Source organism: Urocitellus parryii, chromosome 8 (assembly GCF_045843805.1).
Source record: "Urocitellus parryii isolate mUroPar1 chromosome 8, mUroPar1.hap1, whole genome shotgun sequence".
NCBI classification, from domain to species: Eukaryota; Metazoa; Chordata; class Mammalia; order Rodentia; family Sciuridae; genus Urocitellus; species Urocitellus parryii.
In genome coordinates, this window is record NC_135538.1 from 64,440,343 (window position 1) to 64,455,296 (window position 14,954).

Genomic DNA, 14,954 nt, shown 5'->3' on the forward strand with positions numbered 1-14,954 from the left:
AACTATATATTATCATTATTTTCTTTTACATTAGGAACAAATAGGGAGCCATACAAAAGGGTAGCCAGGGAGAATGGTATCACAGAATCCAATGGATGTGAACACATCAAAAGTGGATGATGTCAGAGCCACCAGGGACAAGTGGCATAGGTAATGAGGGGTGTTCTCTGGATTTGTAGATGAAGTAGTGAGTGTTGCCCTTAGCAAGGTTGACTTGAATAAGAAGATGGGATATTAAGGCTAAATTTAGAGAGTTAAAGAATGAATGAAACAGCTTAAATTATTATTTATGAGTTTCCAACAGAAAGTAAAGGGAAATAAAATCTTGTTTTAGAGAATAATGCAAAATTGGAGAGGAATTTTATTTTATATCTTTAAGACAATAACGAAAATATCAAGGGGAGAGAACAGAGAAGAAAGAGGATGAAAAGGTACAAAAAAGAGGATGAAAAGAGGCTCAGAAAAAGTCAAATTAATGAGACAAAGTCTTGGAGAAGGTGGGATAAATATGAGAAATACTTTTCTGAGGTAGGAGGGATAAGAAAGGATACACACAGCCAAGGATATAGATACAGGTATTTGGCTAAAGATATAGACAAAAACATTTAAGTGTAGGGATGGAAAATTAACATAGCATTTAAGTGATTTAAGTTATGAATTCTGGTTTTTTTAGAAGAATAATTTAGGCACTTTATTGTATGTTTTACATCCCTATAAAAAGAATCCAAGTATTTTTCCTCCTGTGTGTTTTTGTCTTCTTCATGATCCATGATGTCAACTGAGATTGGCAATACAATGAAATCAAACTGATGGGATGATAGCAGATTATTCTGTCATTTTTCTAGGTCTTTGAGCTGCACATCAAATCTGGGGCTTATCACTCCACACTTGTTTAAACTGCCTGTGAGGTTGATGACAATTTTTCCAGCTCTGTGATCATCAGTGATTTCAAATTCGTCAATGTAACCATGCTTCATCATTACAGTTAGAAACTGGATGATGGCTTTGGAGCACCACCTAATAAGGACCCGGCATTTGCCTTTCTTTTTGCCATTGTTGATGCTCTTGAGAGCATCAGCCAGGACATTCATGTACACTATTATGGTGGCACGAAAAGATCCCAGAAAGAATGGATTCTGCTTTCTGTGCCGATAAAATTAAAAGTGTCTTTTATAAGCTGATGAAAATTTGAAATAGCTATTGTGAGGAAAAAGAGGTAGAGTTGAATAGAACAATTTAAAAGATTGCAATGGTGCAAAAAATCCCATCTGAGGGGAAAGCTCCTATATTGGAATGACATAAATATGTATAACTGTGTAAGTTTTGTTCAGTGTGTTTACTAGAATCAGAGACGCAGACATCAGTGCAGGGTTTACCTTGGTTTAGGAGTTTAGTGGTGTGGGATAACAGGGAAGGGGCCTTGAATGGGTGACAGTGGGCTTGGTGAAATGAAAGACTCCAGATAATCAGTTTAGTGAGGACAAAAAAACTAGTAGAGGGGCTGGGGATGTGGCTCAGCGGTAGCGCGCTCGCCTGGCATGCGTGGGGCCCGGGTTCGGTCCTCAGCACCACATACCAACAAAGATGTTGTGTCCGCCGAGAACTAAGAAAAAATAAATGTTAAAATTCTCTCTCTCTCTCTGTCCCCCTCTCTCTCTCACTCTCTCTTTAAAAAAAAAAAAAAACTAGTAGATTCTTACAGACAGGGAAAAGAGTGACCACTGAACTGAGTTTTAAGAAGATGGTAAAGTAATTAAAATGGGAAAGAGCTGAAAAAGCTGTCAGCTGTAGTCTGAAAATGGAAGCTATTTGACCTAATCTATTTATTGTATATGACAGAAACCTAAAAGTAGTGTGAGATTTATCATAATCAATCAATCTGTATGTCTATTTATCTATCTATCATCTATTTTTTTTCTGTGACATTTCAGGAAATCTGAGACCTTACAGGCTGAGGTCTAACTTTAGTTTTGCTTTCTTTTTGTGCTTTATGATTTACCTGGATATTTTATTCCCTGTCTTTATCACTATGCATTATAGCATGAATTACTCTTTATTAGTAAAATCAGAACAAAGAAGTATTTATTCCTTTCATTTCTAAAATAATAATTAATTATGTAGGCTGTGCATCAGAATCACCTGAGGAACATGTTAAAAATTTAAATTTTGGGCCTTTATGTTAGACCGCCTTAATCACGATCTCTGTGGGGGTAGATACCAAAGAATTTGTATTTAAATAATTTCCATGGGATATTCTCACTCACATAATTATTTTAAGAGATGACAATTCCAACAAGGCAGAGCCTATAAGGTGTTTTTCCTTTAATTTACCAATTTATACTCAGTAAACAATTAAATGGTAATGGTGCTGCTGGTTGACTTTGGGGTTGGAGTGGAAAGGCAATAAAGCAGATCATTTGATTTTGGAATTGCTACATTTCTTAAATTCCTTTCTTATGCATAACACTCCTTAAATGCATATTATATCCCCATCTACCATTAATATTCACACATTTGTAAAAACCTAATGAAAGGAGAAATAAATGTGATATAGATTGCAGCTTTAAAATCTTGAAACAAAAACTCCAAACAGTAGAAATGATTACAAGTAAATGGTGTTTTGAAAAATAGATAATTGTTGAGACTACAGGCAAATAAGAGTTTCAGTTCAGAAAGGAATAAAGATGTATTGATGATGACTACAGATACCACTTGTTGATTGAGTTAGAAATCTGACAGATATCCATATATTTGAAAAATAATGCCATATCTACATTTTGCTTTTGTGGGTAGTTCTGCGATCAATAATCATTGGTGTCTCTTGTCATTGAACTGTCTGTTGTTAACTCTCCTACACTGAAAAATTTCAGTTTACAAAAAAGAATAAATCTTATTTTTGGTATCCAGGTACTTAGAGGCATGTAGAGTCTATATTATTTTCCTCAGTGCTTGCTTACAGTTTTCAAGGAACAAAGGCACAGTGCCATATCTAAAATCTCCCCTCAGTGGCATAGGAGTCAGGCTTCTGTATATTGGAGTTATGAATCATACAACAAATGAACACACTACACTCATGGATGAAAAAATTACACAGATTTTTTTTCATTACTTGATAATATTCTATGTGGTGGTATCCTAGTACATAAGCAATGAAAATATTTTTAAAATTATCCTTTTGAGAATAAAATATATCTTTGATATACTTTCCTTATATCTGCATTCTGTGCTTTTATTTCATCTTTTAAAATGATTCCAGTTTAACTTAGTACAGAGGTAAGCACTGTTTCTTGTCCTCACATCCTCCCTTCATCCATTTATTTATTTCTCTGTGTATATATAAAAAATTATTGGTGTATTTGTTACTTCAATGTTAGAAATCTTACTATAGAAATTATTGCTGGAATAAGAATGGAAGAACTCAAAACTTAGAATTGCCTAATCTGAATATGCTGTAGAATATGAACCTTGCCTTTCTTTGGTGACGAATAAAAGACTGGCTGTCAGATATTGTGCAAGTTACTCTCACATGATAGAAGTTGATGAATTAAATTTCTACATGGAGTATCTAAGCTTTACCTCTCTCAAGTGAATCACTACCCCTTTATCCCTTCTACTTCTAGTAAATATGCTCAGATCCATGGATTGTCTATATTCAAGGAGAACTGTGTAACACTAAGCAAACATGCTGACTCCAGTACTTCTACCAACACCATTTTGAATTATATATACCCTCTTGAAAAAATTCTCTTAGGTCAACATTGGTTAATTTTATTCACATAAAAAATATCTTCAGGGCTGGGGTTGTGGCTCAGTGGTAGAATACTTGCTGAGCATGTGTGAGGCACTGGGTTCAATTCTCAGCACCACATATAAATAAATAAAAAATATGGTCCATTTACAATTAAAAAAATGTTTTAAAAAATCTTAAATGTTAACTCTTTTTAAAAAATGAATTTATGGCCCCATTTTTCTAAATAAATAATCAGGATGCTCTCTTTGGTTTGGATTCTAGCTAATGATACTCATAGTATATAACTGAGCTTTGTCTTTTGGGTTTGTTCATATTTTGGGAATTATGCTGTCTCCGTGGTAACTAACAAATGACCCTGACATTGTTACAATTATCAGATTCTATCCCTTAGCATAACTCCATATTATTTTGGTATTCTGGCCTCAGTGCTATCTAATCTGAATTTTGGGGCCACAACCTAAACTTGGGGCATGTTGCTCTGTTCTGATCATACTACTTGGTTTTGTACTCGCCATGTTGTCCTTTATAACACTATAATCATGTACTTTCACGTTGATACAATTATCTCATACCTTGATAACAAATAAATCCCCAAACTTGCCTTTATGATACTTCTCCTCAAATTCACATCTGTATTATTGCTAAATTAACTGTCCTAAAAATGCACTCTCACTATGATACTGTCTTTAGTGAAAAGCTTCGATGGCTCTACAATGCTTGAAAACATCAAATTTCGATTACTTAATTCATCATTTTATGTTCTGATACACAGAATGTTTGCTGTTTTTTAAGTCTTATATCTAGTTACTCTCCTATGTATAGCTTTGACTCTTGGTCCTGTTTATATTGCTATACTAAGATACTAGACTGAATATTTTATAAGCAAAAGAGGTATATTTTTGTGTAAAGTTTTCCAAGTTGAAATATCCACACATGGGTGGCCAAATGTGGTGAGGGCCTCATGCTGTATCATAATGTGGGGGGAGGAGGGTGGCATCACATGGTGGGATTGTATGGAGAGTTTTGTGTGTAGAAGAGGCCAAACATGGGATGGACTTATTTATAACAACCCATTCTCATGGTAACTAATCCAGTTCTGTGAGATCCAACCTATTCCCTCAAGATGGGTATTAATCTCTTCCAGGGATAGTGCCCTTCTGAAAGAAATATCTTGCACTAGACCACACCTCTGAACAATTTTTGCTACCTCTCATTGCTGTTACATTGGGGGGGGCAACCTTATGGTACATGATTCTTCAGGGAAAAAAATCATATCCAAACTATATAGCATTCTCGGTATTGTTGAATTATGCACCATTTACTTTTTATTTATCATACTTTTCTTTTTGAAATAATATTCCTTTCTAATCTAGCTATGCAAATTATACTAATTCCTAAGGTTAAGTTAAAGTCTACTTTTTCATTGAGATTTTCCTAATCATTCTTGTAGGAAGTCATTTCTCATCTCTGAATGTCTATAGTTTCATGTTTTGATTATTTGGTGTTCATCAGGTATTGTTGTAGCTATTTGAAAACTTTACATATCTACTCAACCAGAGAGCAAACCTTCAATAATAACACTTTAAAATTTTACTTTGTATTTCAAAATAGATTTTGGCTTATAAAACACAATGAACAAAATGAAAAATATTTTTATTAACAATAAAGGATAATATATCAAAATAAAATATCACAAGTTTAATGTGAAATTTAAGATAAAATGGTTGGGGATGTAGCTTATTGGTAGAGTACTTGAATAGCATGCTCAAGGCCCTGAGATTTATCCCCAGAACTGGAAAATCAAGATTAAGACAATGATAATCATCTTTAAAGCATGAGGACTAAAATTTATTGTCTTTAACACCATTTCCATGGTGTCCATATGATCTCAGTAAGGATTCTTAACTTCTAAACTATTTTCAACCAACAAACTGTAAGATTCAAATAGAGTTCACACAAGAGAGCAATTACTTTCTTGATTTACGTAGAAAGCAATAATAAAACACCCTAGAATTTAACAATTAAAAGATCTCACCCTTAGTTTTATTTTATTTTTTATTAAAAAAAAGAAAAACAGGTAATATTTGGTTTATAAATAATTCATTTATTTACTAATTCATCAAAAGATATTTGTTAAACTTTGACTATGCAGAAAACTAGGAACTGGGCATATGATGGTAAACTCTTTCTTAGTCTATGTAGAATTTTAAGATTTAAGGTCATCAGATATTATTATCCTATGAGGAGAAAAAAACATTTCTATTTAAAAGATACTGAAGATAATCTAGGATATTTTGGGAAAATAAATGATATGTTATCCAATTCTCTAAATTCTCAAAGAAAAAAAAAGTAAGTTTCAGCCAAGTGCCATGCTATGTCCTATGTGGTGTCAGCCTGCTGTTAGAGGCTATTACTGTTCCAAAATTCATTATTCTTTCCCAGCGCACTTCACTCCATTGATTTTGGACTTGTTTTTATGATTACTTTGACCAGTGAAATGTGTGAAGTATGGTCACAGTATGACCAATTTTACATAAGGCTTAAGAAGTAGCTAGAGTTTCTGTTTCTATTTGCATTATTGCCATTTGCCATAAAATCTTGCCTCATATAGTCACTGTTTGGTCTTGGTTCCAGAATGAGAGCTACATGGAGGAGATCTGAACTAAGACAGCAGGCTGGAGTCAGACTTAGCCAAGTCCAGCTGAGTGTTGGGCAAAGCTCTGTTGACATAAAATATTAAGAAAAATAGTTGTTATTCTAAGACTCTAAGAAATTGGGTTATTTGTTACTGTAGAAAAGCTGAATAATTCAGCAGTGAAGGAGATATTGTGTTTAGTAGAGAAGAGACATCATCAAACAGGTAATAATCAATGCTCCGTGTATTTTGAGAAAATAAAAGTTTTTTTTTTTTTCAGAACTGTATATAGCTAGTTAATTTATATTATACTGGAGAAGAGGAAAATATGGAGTGGCAATTACTTACATATAGGTTAATTTATTTTCTAGTCATAATTTAGTATATTTCACACCAACTTCTGTTAAGGATTAGATATACATTTGGTAAAGTGTGTCCTGGATAGATAATTGGACACTGTATTCAAAATCAAAAGCAGTTGCTGCTTGATATGAATTAATCCCACGTAGTTCTAAGTTATTTTAATGAAAGAATAAAGGCATTCATTCAGTTCTGTCTTTTCACTTGATTTGCTAATGTCCCCTGTAGTTTTTGTGCAATACAAGACCTCTCCAGGTATATGCTTATTCTGTTGCAATAGTTACTTTAGTTACCCTTTTTTTTTTTTTTAATCACTCTTACCAAAATACCTGGCAAGAAAAACTTAGAGGAGGAAAAGTTTATTTGGAGCTCATGGTTTTAGACATCTCAGTCCACAGATAGCAGACTACATTTCTCTGGAGCTCAAGGTAAGATAGTACATCATGGGAGAAGGCACAGCAGAGGAAAGACACTCAGTTACAGGAAGGAGAGGGGGTGGGGAGAGAGAGAGAGAGAGAGAGAAGAAGAAGGCGGAGGAGGAGAAGGTGGTGGAGGAGCAGCAAGGGATTGCAGATTAAATGCACCCTTTCATGACTTACCTCCAGGGATCCACCTCCTCCAGCTGTGTCCTAACTGCTTATAGTTACCACCCAGTCAGTCCATTGAAACTAGAATGGATTGATTAGATTTTAGCTCTCACAATCCAATCATTTCACATTTCTGCTGTATCCTATGTGGTGAGTGTCAACTGCTGTTAGAGACTATTGTTGTTCTGGAATTCATTATCCCCTCCCTAACACAGTGGGCGCTGCACTCCCCTGATTTTGGACTTGTTCGTTTGATTGCTTTGACCTGTGAAATGTGTGAAGTATGATCACAGTATGACCAATCTTAAATGAGATTTGATACAGGAGCTTTTGGGGGACATCTCACATCCAATTATAGTAAGAGTATTTCTCTCAAATTATGGAATCAGAGACTATTTACATTACTGTGGTTTATGAGTTGACCTGGTTCAACACCTTCTTATCGCAAGCAAAGCAACTGAGGCCCACAGTCTTCTGTTGGTATTTGGGGAGATTCAAAGATGAATCTCAGGTGTCCTGATTTCTGGATCACAATACCTACAACATTGAAAAAATATTTCTTTATATAATGTCTTTGAATAAATTTTAAAGAGCTTGGGAGGTTGAGACAGGAGAATTGCAAGCTCAACGTCAACCTTAGCAATTTAGCAAGATCCTAAGCAACTAAATAAGACCCTGTCTCAAAAAAAGATAGGGAGCTGGGGATGTAGCTCAGTGGTAAAGTACCCCTGTGTTAAATCTTCAGTTTAAAAAAAAAGAAAGAGGAAGAACTGAAGACAGGTATCAAAGCTCATATGGTAATTCAACTTAAGAAGCAGGAGGTAAATTGTGGAGTCTGAACATTTTATATACTGTGGAGCAAACAGATCATACAGGCATAGAGGTCTACATTTCTCTGACATTCCTGGTCATACTATACACTTTTATTTATAGTATTTTTCACTGTTTATAAATATATAATTATTTGTGTGGTTAGTCAACTAATATAAAAATTTTAAGACTCCATGAAGGCACAGAAAGTGTGGCCCCAGTAACTAACACATACTTGACATATGGTAAGACTGAGTACAATTTTGAATAATTAATGAACACTCTTCATTTATTCCAGATAAGTAGGTTTTCATATCTCACTATATAATGTGAAATAGATCCCATGCTAAATTTACCTCTTTTTTTTGTTTTTGTTTTTGCTGGCAAATTTTCAATAGAATGTAGCAGTATTTCATGAAGTCTTAGGAAATAAATTAATGATTTACTTTTTGAAGATTTTTATTAACAGATCACATAATGAATACAATATTAAAGTATGGCATTAGTGATAACAGTAAAATATGAATTGACAAAATTATTGCGTTAAAATTGTTTAATTTAAGAAGACAATCAGGGTGCACAGTGACTCATAAAATGAAGATCTGTTCAAGTGGAATTAATAGAATTACTAATAAAAGAGTTCAAAGTTATTTGAATGACTAATGCTTAAGATACAGTGAACTAGAAAGGCAACATTGCTTTTAATTTACTATTTCTATATTAAGAAGAAATATCTGTTAGACTACAGTGAACTCAATCCCTGTCATTTAATGCTGTATCGTCAAGATAAAATAAGGTTTTAAGGAGAATAATAAATGTCCCAGATACTTAATTTGCTAGCTATTTTTGGCATTCTAGGCCTAAGCAGGTAAGAGGAAAGGGGACTCCCATATGTAGCTTAGTACCTGCCACTGTAATCTTGATGTTTTGGTGTGATCAGCACCTCTAATGATCTTCATTTTTTTTTTTTTTTTTTGCCATTTGACTTCCTGCATCCTCTAAGAGCTTCCCATGAACTGTTGAAGAATTGTATGATCCCTTTTAGAACCCAAATTAAGGGCAATACAAAGGAAAACTTGAAATAATCAAAATATTATATCATCAAGTAAAAATTATCCATGTATATTTATGGTTTTAAAAAAACTATGAAGTAATTGATGGGGTTTCTAAGGAAGCCACCAAAAAATATCATCCCTTTTCTCCAAACAATTGCTAAATTATTTGAGAAATAAAACAAAGGAGTAAATGTCTATGTCAAAATATCAACTTGATCACTGCTAGGGGCAAGGAAGTAAATTGTGACTTTAGCTAATGTCTATTAGCTAACTAAGTTTTCCACCTAAATCCCAGAATTAAGAAGAATTCATCCATTGAAGGAAGATACTGGACCTGAAGCTGGTCTTCTCTTAACACACTCACCAGAGCTGGCTGCTCTAAAAGAAAGGGCAAAGGAGGGCGAACACCTTCTGCAGGAGGCTGGCGTCAAGGGAAAACAAGAGGGACAGTTTGACCAATTATTTCCACATTTCCAATTGGAAAAGCCATTCCTTGTTCTCAGGGAGAAAATGAGTAAACAGGAGCAACAAAAATGCTGGAAATACTGTAACTGAACTTTGCAAACACAAAGAAAATTGAGAAGAGGAATGCTTGCCTCAATTGTACTTGGTAATTTTTTTTTTTTTTTGTGTGTGTGTGTGTGTGTGTGTGTGTGGCAATATACTTATGTTCTTATTCTCCAAAAAGCAGGGACTAGAGTAGATCTCAGGTCTTTTCTTTCAAGTCTAGAATGACCTCAGTTAAAAATGAAAGTTAAGAATAATTTATGGCAAGTTATTTATGTTGATAAGGACAGTAAACACTAGAAACATTTTATTTTTTAAATAAAAGTGTGTAGAACAGCTGGGTGCTGCCTGTAATCCCAGCAGCTCAGGAAGCTAAGGCAGGGGGATCGCGAATTCAAAGATAGCCTTAGCAATTTAGCAAGTCCCTAAGCAACTTAGAGAAAGACCCTATCTCAAAAATAAATAAATAAATAAATAAATAGATAGATAGATAGGTAGATAGATAAATAAATAAGTAAATAAAATAAAAGTAGAACGATTAAAACTCAGTTGAAGGTCATAAACAGAAACTTAATGTACTTTTAAAAAGGCATATTTTAAAATATGCTCACTTAGTTTTCAGACGTACTACTTTATCATAAATAAAATGTGTATATATTTACTATATATACAGTAAAAATGAGGAGAAATCAGATAAAGGGAATATATTTTTCTTATTTATACTTCTCAAAGCAATTTCTCTGTACATGTTTATGTATTTCTCTACAAGTTTTTCTATGTACATACACACAAGGCCATACAGATTATGTGGTCTTAAAAACATAAGAAATTCAGGTGCATCTCAGTCTGGATATGAAATTCACTAAAAAAGAGAAAATGAAGAGACTGTTATGAAGGGACTCTAGGCAGAAATGTGCTAGGGTTAACGGGTAAACAAGGATGTTGTGGGTCAAAGAGTTGGCAACCACGGGAAGCTGAACAGTCTAATAAGCAAAAGGACATAGTGCTTTTCTGGAGCTCAGTGGGAACTGATTCATAGGAGGTTAGTTTTGTGGGAACTGTGGCTTTAAAGGGACACAGACTTTGCTGAAGAAGCTGTCTTAAAGAGGCAGATGCTCCTCACTTAAAATGGGGTTAGGGCTAATACACCCATCATAGGTTAAAAATATGAGAACTTAACTGAATACAACTAACCTACAGGGCATCACATCTTAGCCTAGACTATCTTCAGGGGGCTTGGAACATTTATTTACATTAACCTATAGTTGGGCAAGACATCTAACCAAAGCCTACTTTATAAAAAATATTTAATAATGCATGCTACTTATTGAACACCTATATCCAAAATTTTCTGGCAACAGAGCACACTGGAGAGTGTGCATTCTCTCAAGGGCTTGTGGCTGACATTTGCTGCCACTGCCCACATCCTGAGGAAATTTCATTCCAGGAAAAGATCAAAATTTAATATTTGAAGCACATTTTCTACTGAATATGTATTGCTTATATACCATGGTAAAGTTGAAAAATTGTAAGTCAAACCATCCTTAAGCAGGGACCCTCTGTACCATAACCTTTCTCTCTTTTCCTGTCCTCTGATCTGCTGTTAGTGACCCTCAGTGGTCAAAGCCAACTCGGAGCCAGAGGGCAGAGAATCAGCAGAATGCAGCCTGAAGTAGTAGTCAGCTTCCCAAATGACAGATAATTGATGGGGAAGGAAGAGAATGGATCTGACAGGGTGGGAGCAAAGGAAGAACACTCATACCCAAGGCATTAATAATTCTTAGTAGAATTTTTATACCTGAATAGAATTCAAATATAACAAGACTTTTCTAAAAGTAAATTGTTGGGAGTTATTATGTTAAAAAATATAAATGTTCTTAGAGTTTTTAATACTTACTTAAAACAGTATTTTAAAGTTATGAATGTGAAGTAATGTGTTTGCTTATTTTGTTGCATATTTTGGAGTGTTGTATATTCTCATAAAAGTAATTTATTTTGATGACAATTTTGTCCACAAAAATCACATCTGCCTGTTTTTAAATGGAAATCTTTACAATTGTCTCTCTTCAATTTTGTTACAGCTTTTTCTAAGTGCTTCTAAATTTTTTAAAAGATTTCATCATTGTGAGACAATGGCACATTGTTGCTGCCACTATTGCTATGCCCACATCATTGATTTAATAATCCTATCCTCCACATGCTGAAATTGAGTTGCTTCCTTTATCATTGGTACATTATTGCATACAATGATATATGTTTTCTGAGTTATGTGATATATTTCCTAATTTTAGTCAATTTTCATGTAGTATGGCAGAAACAGAGCAGTTCTACAGTCCCAAGGCATCCTGTGAAATATTTTGACAATGGAAAAACAACAACAAAATAGTCTCCACCTTCTTTGAGCATATAGGGAAACTCACCATCTCATTCTGCAGCTTTTGGTCATTGCTGAAATGATAACAACAACAACACAATGAAATAATAGTAGCATTCAATGTCATGTGCCAGGTATGCAAGGACGTACTGCATCAGCTCCACCACAGTCATACTGTCTCTCTTCTAAATCACGAATGAATTTTGGGGGAGGCTTAAGCATTTTCGGTCACCAAATCTTGCTAATTATACTTTGTAAGTACTTTTGAAATTCCACCACTTCTTTGTACCCTCAAGGTCACTGCCCTATTCAAGTGGTCACCACTTTTGCTTGATTAAGACAGCATTTTCAGTTCTCATCTGGGTTCTGTTTTACTGAGCATGATTCTTTCTACTGGTGGAGGCAGGCAGGCAGGCAGGCTGTCACAACGCAGAGGCTGGGGTCCCTATATTGAAATTGTTTTCAAGTTATATGGGGAAACTCTCCAGGAGAGACCTTGCTAGATTGTATGATTAGACCGCTCACTGGTTGTAAGAAACTGCCAAACAGTCTTCCAAGGTAGCTATACCATTTGCATTCCCATCAGCAATGAATAAGAGCTCCTATTGCTCTACATTCTTGCCAGTAATTGGTATTTTCAACTCTTTGAATTTCAAACATTCTAATGGTATGTAATGGCATTTCATTTTTGTTTTAATTTGCATTTCCTTAATGACATACAAGTTTGAGAATTCTTTCATATGCTTATTTGCCATCTGTATGTCTTTAGTGAAGTGACTATTCATAGCTTTTGCCCTTTTAAAATTGAGTTGTTTTCTTATTGATGAGCTTTAAGAATCTTTTGCATATTTTGGACAAGTCCTTTGTCAGATATGTATTTTGCAAAAATTTTCTTCAAGTCTGGCTTGACTTTTCTTTTAACAAGTTAAAAGGAAATAATACCACATCCTACAAATAACTTCTGGAAAATGTAGATGTTCTAACTTATTTTGAGAGAGGATCTTCTTATATAGAGTTTTCTTTCTTTTTTTGTGATTTTTTAATTTGTTCTTTTTAGATATACATGACAGTAGAATGTATTTTGACATCTTATATATATATATATATATACATGGAGTATCATTTTTTCTAATTTGGATCCCATTCTTATGATTATACCTGATGTGGAGTTTCTTTGGTTGTGTATGCATATATGAACATAGGAAAGTTGTAACAATGTCTTTCACAGAACAATTTTCAACCTGTAAATTTATTTTTTACTGTGATAAAATACACATAACTTAATGCTTGTCTTCTTAACCATTTTAACTGTGTAGTTCACTGGCATTAAATACATTCATATTGTTAAACAAGTATCATCACTATCCATCTTTGGAATGATTTTCATCTTGCAAAATGGAAACTGTGTTCTCATAAACCTCATTTTCCCTTTTCACCCAACCCCTTTCAGTCTACTTCCAATGTTATGAGTTGGACTATTCTAGGTAATTCATATAAGTGGAAAACTTAATGTAATTGTCTTTTTGATTGGTTTATTTCACTTAATGTGTTCTCAAGAATCATCCATGTTTCAATATGTGTTGGAATTTCCTTCCTTTTTAAGGTTGAATAATATTCTATTGTGTGAAAATGCCAGATTATGTTTATCCATTCATCTGTCCATTGGTGTTTGGGTTGCTTCCATCCCTTGGCTATTGTGAATAGTACTGCTATGCACATAGGTATATAAATATCTCTGAGTTCCTGCTTTTAACTACTTTGGGTATATACCCCAAAGTGGAATTGCTGGATAGTATGATGATTCTTTTTTTAATTTATTGAGGAACTGCCATACCATTTTACATAGTGTTTGTGCCATGTTGAATATATGAATATAAATCTTTTACTTCATTTACTAAACATTTTAAAAGGTACACAAAGTCAACAACTTGCCTTCTTAAAATCCATTTTCTCCATTTTTTATTCTCTGCCAACACACTCCAGCTTTTTCACATTCTCACTTCACAAAACCTTGGAAAAGACTCCTTTGAGTTCCGGAGACTGTCTTCTAACCAATATCTTCTCCTAGTTCTTCAACATGTAAATGAATTTACCTATCATTTCCAAAACCCGCCCTATTTCTTCCTTTTATAATTTTTTGGATTATCATCAAAGAGCTAAAAAATATGATGAGACTCAATATCCTTGTGGGGTTGGGGTCTGCCTGGGTTTATGCACACTCTGCTTTTCAATGAACGACTCTGTCTACTTTCTTCATTGCTATATTTCTAGTACCCAGAAAAATTATTCGCAATAAAGCATGCATTCAGTATGTATTCAATGAATGACTAAATCTTTCTGTAATACAGCCTTTAAATATTTTCTCAAATGTGTACTTCTTGGTTAAGATTTTTCCCCCCCAGATATCTTAGCCTTTTCATGCATTTAAACAAAGAGACTTTTTTTTTCTATAAACAATTTAACTAAAACTAGTTTATAATGTTTTGAAAGCTGCTTTGCTCCCTGTTACAATACCTTGGACATCTTATTAGGTCAATGAAAATCAATCTACAATATTATTTTAATGAGTACTCAAATAGTATTCCACTAAACCAATTGCTTTCTTTGGATAGGTTGCTGCAATTTTTCAGTAGTATCAACCATGCTATTTTGAGTGACTTTTTTTATAGGCATCTTTGTAGTTGTTTGAGGATTTTTCTGAAGATAAATTTATAAAATTTAAAATGCTCTGCTGCAGACTATCTACAATTTAAATTATAACGCATTGCATTTCCATACTGTTCTCCAAAATTTTTGGAAATTTGTCTTATCATCTTCATTAATCTAAATTTCCTTTCCCTCATACACTTGAAAACTGTAGTAACTTAAAAATTTC

General features: G+C 34.0%; 1 pseudogene; it reads right to left on the reverse strand.

Moving 5' to 3' along the window:
- Positions 1-711: 711 nt before the first annotated feature.
- On the reverse strand, positions 712-12,301 carry LOC113185566 (small ribosomal subunit protein uS8 pseudogene; annotated as a pseudogene).
- Positions 12,302-14,954: the final 2,653 nt, after the last annotated feature.